Raw genomic sequence first — 6,392 nt, 5'->3', positions numbered from 1 at the left:
TGTATTTATTGTTTATAATGACAGGTAGTTCTGTGCAATATACATGTCACATATTATATCACAGAGTGCTTATATATAGACTCAGTTCTAACTTTTTTCAAATACCAACTTCATATAATATTTATTATTATCCTATGATATGGGCAGTATTACTATTCTCAGTTTATAAGTGAGATATCTATAAGTGAGACACAGATGGATTGAATAATTTGTCTGAGGTTACACAGCTAGTAAGTGGCAGAGTTGAACTTAAACCTGAATGGTCTGACTCTGGAATCTGCTACCTATGTGACTGCTCTAAAACCCAATGAAAAGGAATTTTAACAGTCCCATTTCATTTACAAGCTCATATTTATTGTAGAAATTCACTCAACAAATTTCCATGAGTTGCTTCCATGGTACAAAATCATTTTGCTGCATAGAAAAGCCCTTGCATTTTTTATAACCTGATTATGATTTGTTTCTCACACTGTTCTCCATACAGAGATATATTTGAGTATCTGAGTATTTCTATTCTCATGACACAGCTGCATTTATCAAAGAAAATTAGTAAACTGGCACTCTGGATTTATAGATCATTCTCTTGTGAATCTGATTGGTATGAATCATCTCCTGGAGGACCAAGTTCCCGAATGTGCTGGAGTTTGGCCATCCTATACATAGTGCTAAATTCTCCAATGTAATACCAATCTAGGAGGCCTTTGTGAAATGTCCAATACCTTTTTCCTCTACTTCTCCATTAGCTATAAAAATGCAAATCCCTTTTCTTATTTGTATTGTTACTGCTTAGAGAAGATTTAAAGGTAAAGGTTACAATTTTTTTTTTTTAAAGCTAACTTTCAGTTTGTCAGGTCTCATTAATTCTTGTGGATAAGATGAAACTATTTGTCAGAACCTGTGTTTTGGATGGTCTGCTGCTGTTAATTATGTACATTGTCTCTGTGTCCGGGCATAGGGATTTAATCTCACTAGTTCTAAGGATTTGTTTTGAAGCGACACAACCTTTTGCTAAACTCTAGAATAATCTCTCTGAAGTCTGTTCTCCATCTGTGTCCCCAAGTTTAAAATTCTCCCCCTCCATCTGCTAAATTCAATAATGATTGTAGCACCAAGCAGCAGGTAGAACTAATATGCTGGCTCAGAATGGAATCCTGAAAATGAATCTGGCATCCCTGCTGCAGAATCATCTGTGTTTGCTGATCTGCCCCCATTAATCTCCAGGGAATAGGAGTGAGAAATCTTGCAAGGGACAAAGGGGGGGATTTTTCTAATTAATTGAAAACAATAATAGCATAAAAGCCATCAGCCTTTTGCCTGTATAAGGACAGCTTTGCAAAACGAGAAAATGAAAATGTCACAGCTACAGCTCTCTTCCAAACCCGAGTTGGATTGGAGTGTACAAATGCACACATGCACACCCACCCGCAAAACACAGCCCTCTATCCCAACCCAGAAATAACGCAAAGGACAAAAGTCCCATCTGCCAGATTATTGATTTAGTGTATGGAAATAAAGGGTGAAGTCGTAAGTACTCTGAAATAAAGTGTCAAGAGATCACTTATATATTGTAGTGCTGAAATTTCATGTTTTTATTAAAATAATTTCCCTTAAAACAATTTGAAACACCATCTTTTATTCCTGAAATACCTGAATCACTCGTTAATTAGGAACTCAGGATGTGTCAGCACATTCATGCTGTCTCTTCCAGCTGTTTGACTTTTTAAAGTCATAAATTGTTCTTGTGGTCTTATCGTTGAATAAAGAAATTGCTTCTGAACACCTCAGGGGCACAAATAAAGCATGCATGTTCTTTTCCCTCCTTTTCAACCATTGCACATTTTCACACACTGTGTGTTTTCTAAAAGGACCATTTTGCTACAAGTTCTTCAAGTGAAAGATCAGTAGATTGAAAACAAAGCAGGAAATAACCTGAGGAGGAAGGAAAATTCTTCTGCTCTTCTATGCAATTTCCCTTGAATTTAGCCATTATTCAGAAAATCACAGGTTTAAGTACTATTTACTGGTCATTCAGATTTTGGAAAGCTTTTTTTTTTTTTTTTCCATTTCCCCTCTTTACTTGCCTCAGAACTTGATCTCCCTCCTTCACATTTTTCAGAGAACTCCCACTCACCATCTCATTCATTTATTTTTTTCTTTCCAGATCACCTCCCTCCTGCGGGTAGGCAATGACTTGAGTTACCTTGGACAAAGCAGACTTCTTATTTTAAGTTAACTTGTTTATTTTGTTTTCTTGCAAATGTACTCAGCCCCAACAATTTTCTTACCTCCAAACTTTATCTCTGTGATACGAATATGCTATTTCACTTTCATTCTTTTGTTTCTCTTATCATGTGTCTTTTTTCACTTTTCTAATACAACTAATAGCACTTCAGATACCAGTAGGTAAATGATATACCTTGGACTTACATATGAATTACATTTAAACTATTATTTACATAAAATGTAGGAATACTTAAAATAGGCTATCAGACTTGTAAACTCCAAAAGGGTAAGAGGTAGAACCATTAGAAATGATTCATAGAATGGTAAGGACAGTATTTATATTTGTAAGAATATCTTTTTGATAATAATGAGAGTGAGCAAAGAAAAATAGGATGTCAAGGCATAAGGGAAGATATTGACTCAATGATGACTGGAACCTTCTGTTTTAAAATTTTGTCTCCTTTCTTAGTCTCTGTTTTCTTTTCTGTTACACTGATTTGTCTCCCCTTTCTTTCATCTCTAACCTTGTGTTTTTAACTTGCTTCTACACTTGACTTCTTATTCAGCTCCCTTCCTTTCTGTTTTGGGACAGTGCCTCTCTGAGACGCCAATGACGTTTCTTTATACACCCATGCTTGAAGATATGTCCTGTTTAAAATTAAATGACTATATTGAGATCATATTGGTAAAAATGTAGGATACAATATTGAAAAATACAATTTAGAAGTTTCATGTATACATCTTTCTCAGTAAATAAATTTTAACCACTGCTTATATTATTGACATTCACACATTACCCTAATGTTAAATTGTTGATAATATACCATCTGATAAGTTTATCTTCAGCCTTGATTTTAAATCTTAAACTTTTATGATTAGAAGAGCAGAGAAACAAAGGAGAGAAAAAAATCAAGTAGGTCAGATCAGTAGATTTTGCAAGATTGTTTTCTTTGTTACATGAATTATTCCCCTGGCAAATTGCATCATGAGTTTTCCTTTCCCCTTCTCAATATAGATACAATATAATCAAAGACTAAAAGTTTGGAAACAGAGAAGATCAAGTTAAAATCCTAACTCTGCTACTTGATAACTCTCCTATTTTGTACAAGACAACCTCTGTATTTTACTTTCCTTATTTATAAGTGTGAATAGTTTCATATATTTCAATAGTTATTAGAATAACTAAAATAGTATGCTACAAATAAATTCCTTGGCATTTGTAATTGCTCACTTAATGTTCCCTTTTGTTCCTATCTGGAAGTGTTTAGTTAGCCTCTATGTTACAATGATATTTTTATGAGAGTCACTATAAGCATATAACCACATTTCAACAGTTAGATATATAAAATCATGTATACATATCCCAAATATAGAGGGTATTATTTCTTAACTATAAAGTGGAAATGAACAAGAAGATTACTGGAAAATTCCAATATATTAGGATGTTCATCAATGCATTTCTAAATAACCCATGGATCAGAGAAAAATTACAATGCAATTTAAGAACAGTTTGAACTAAGTAATAAAAGTATGACATATTGAAGCTTTAGAAATGCAGCTAATGTTCTGCTTAGAGACACAAATTTAAGTCCACTTGGTAAAAACAGAAAAAATAATTATTAGTAATCTATCCATCTCAAAAACACATGCAAAAGAAATAGTAAATTCAATTTAAAGAAATGGGAAGAAAATAATAAAAAAATGTTTAAGGAAAAAAAGTATTTAAAATATTCTAAAATAAAAGAAGATATATAATGCATTCAACAGAAAAGTTATTTTTTGGAAAAAAAAAACAATTATATTTATGTACCCATAGCAAAGCTGTTTAAGGAAAAAGAAATGTATAAACAACCAATAACAAATGTTAAAGTGGCAAAGTCAAACCCAAAAAAACAAAGGTTGAATGTTTTCTGATATGCAGATGCTAATTCAAAATAAAGGGGGTGTGGCTAGGGAAGAAGAGAGGTACTTTGGATTAGGCAGAGGGGAGTGAAGTGTGGTGAGGGGGAAAAGGGGTGGAAGCATAGCAGAATGAATCAGACATGAATGCCCTATGTGCACATATGATCACACAACTGGTGTGATCCTATGTCGTGTACAATCAGAAGAATGAGAAGATATATTCCATTTATGTATGATGTGTCAGAATGCATTCTGCTGTCATGTATAAGTAATTATTAGAACAAATTAAAAAATGTTAAAAGTGACATCACAACAGATCACACAGACATCAAGGTGATGATCTGACTATATTACAAAGAACTCTGTTCTAATGATTTGACTTTATATGTATAAAATAAAAATTCTTAAGAACAAATAATTTATCAAAAATATATAATAGAGCATATTTCCTACCTGAATCTTGCTTTCTAATACCAATTCTTCAATAAAAGAAACCAAGATTCCTTGAAGAAATAGCTGATTTTAGAATTGGGGCAGGAAAAATACAAGATTAACTTGGAGCATGTAGCAGTGCCAGAAATTAGAAATTAGAAAATGCTCATAGCACAAAGTAATAAAAACTGCACAAAGAGAAATACTGAGAGGAGCCCATGCAGCTGCCACCAGGGCAGCCCTTCTGGACCAGGAGCAGCCAGCCTGCTCTGCAAGCCTGTTGGCATCACTCTGTGTCCTAAGACTTGTTCCAAAAATCTGTAAAAGTATGGTGGATTACTACGATGTTCTTGGTGTGCAGAGACATGCCTCACCCAGAACATCAAAAAGTCATATCTAACACTGGAACTAACATAGCATCCAGATAAAAATCCTGAGAATATTTTGTTAATGCCACAAACTACATATTTATATATTAGGTATTCATTAACATATTTATAATAATTATTAATTTGTTTTCAAATTCCATAGAAAATAAAAGGAGCATGACAATAATAAAAAAAAAAAAATCCTGAAAATAGAGTAGCAGCAGAGAGGAAATTCAAACAAGTAGCTGAGTCATATGAGGGGTTATCGGATGCTAAAAAATGAGGCATCTGTGACACATGTGGCAAGAAAGCCACACGTGTAAAGGAAGACATGGAAGTCATTTTGACCTTCCTTGTGAGTTTGACTTCACGTTCTGGAACCCAGAGGGCCTTCAGGAAATTTTTTGGTGAAAGGGATCCTTTTTTGTTGGACTTCATTGAAAACCCATTTGAAGACTTTTTTGGTAGTTGAAGGGATCCCCTAGGAAGCAGAAACCAAGGTGCAGACTTGCTTTTCTCTGTTTTCAGTGCTTTCCATCATTTGGAGGTGGATTTTCTGCTTTTGATACAGAATTTATTTCAAGTAAGTCAATATGTCACAGGGACCTCACTTCACTCTCAACCATGTTATTTGGTGGTAGTGGAATGGACACCTATATTAACTTCTACTAAACCTATATTAACTTCTACTAAAGTAATAAATAGCAGAAAAATCACTATAAAGAGAATTGTCAAGGATGGTCAAGAAAAAGTCAAATTTGAAGAAGAAAGCCTGTTCAAGTCCTTAAGGATAAATGGTAAGGAACATCTGCTACACTTGGAAAGCAAATAATTCAATGCATACATTTAACAGAAATGTTAAACTATAACAAGCACCATTTGAGGATTAACAGGAACATTCTTTTGAAGATTTCAAATGAACTCAACTTGCAATATAATTGTACCTAAGCTAAACTATTTATAAACAGCTTATCAGTTCCCCTATTTGTCATAGACCTTTGAGTTTATTGTTGGCACCATTCAGTAGGATCATTTTTGTCTTTAAAGCTGTTGTAATCTCTGTATGTGCTTTGATTTTTTTTTAATTAAACATAATCCAATGTGAACCTTGACTTTTGAGTAGTGCTAAGACAAGATTAGATTCTAACACTAGTGTGGATCTGCTTTCGATTGTATTTGACATTGAATCAAATAGTGTTGCTGTGAAGATAACATTTCTAGGATGATCCATCTATGAAAGTGATTTCAGGTCTTTTTTCAGTATTTAGTAATGAAAAATATTAATACATTTATGGTAATACATTTCTGGTTTAATATAAATTTAAGAAAGTTTTCTAGTCATGCATTAATGCAAGCAACTTAGTAGTTTTGACCATTGTTTAAATACGGAATATTAAATTGAGGTTTATAAAAGCTAGTAAACTGGGTCTTTTTCATTTGCTTAAACAAAACAGAAAAAAAGAAGGA

General features: G+C 33.4%; 1 pseudogene; it reads left to right on the top strand.

Moving 5' to 3' along the window:
* Positions 1-4,885: 4,885 nt before the first annotated feature.
* Positions 4,886-5,757, top strand: LOC124992320 (dnaJ homolog subfamily B member 6-like; annotated as a pseudogene).
* Positions 5,758-6,392: the final 635 nt, after the last annotated feature.

The sequence above is a fragment of the Sciurus carolinensis genome, chromosome 9 (genome assembly GCF_902686445.1).
Source record: "Sciurus carolinensis chromosome 9, mSciCar1.2, whole genome shotgun sequence".
Taxonomy (NCBI): domain Eukaryota; kingdom Metazoa; phylum Chordata; class Mammalia; order Rodentia; family Sciuridae; genus Sciurus; species Sciurus carolinensis.
The sequence above is the reverse complement of the archived record's forward strand: the minus strand, read 5'-3'. Positions and strand labels throughout refer to the sequence as shown.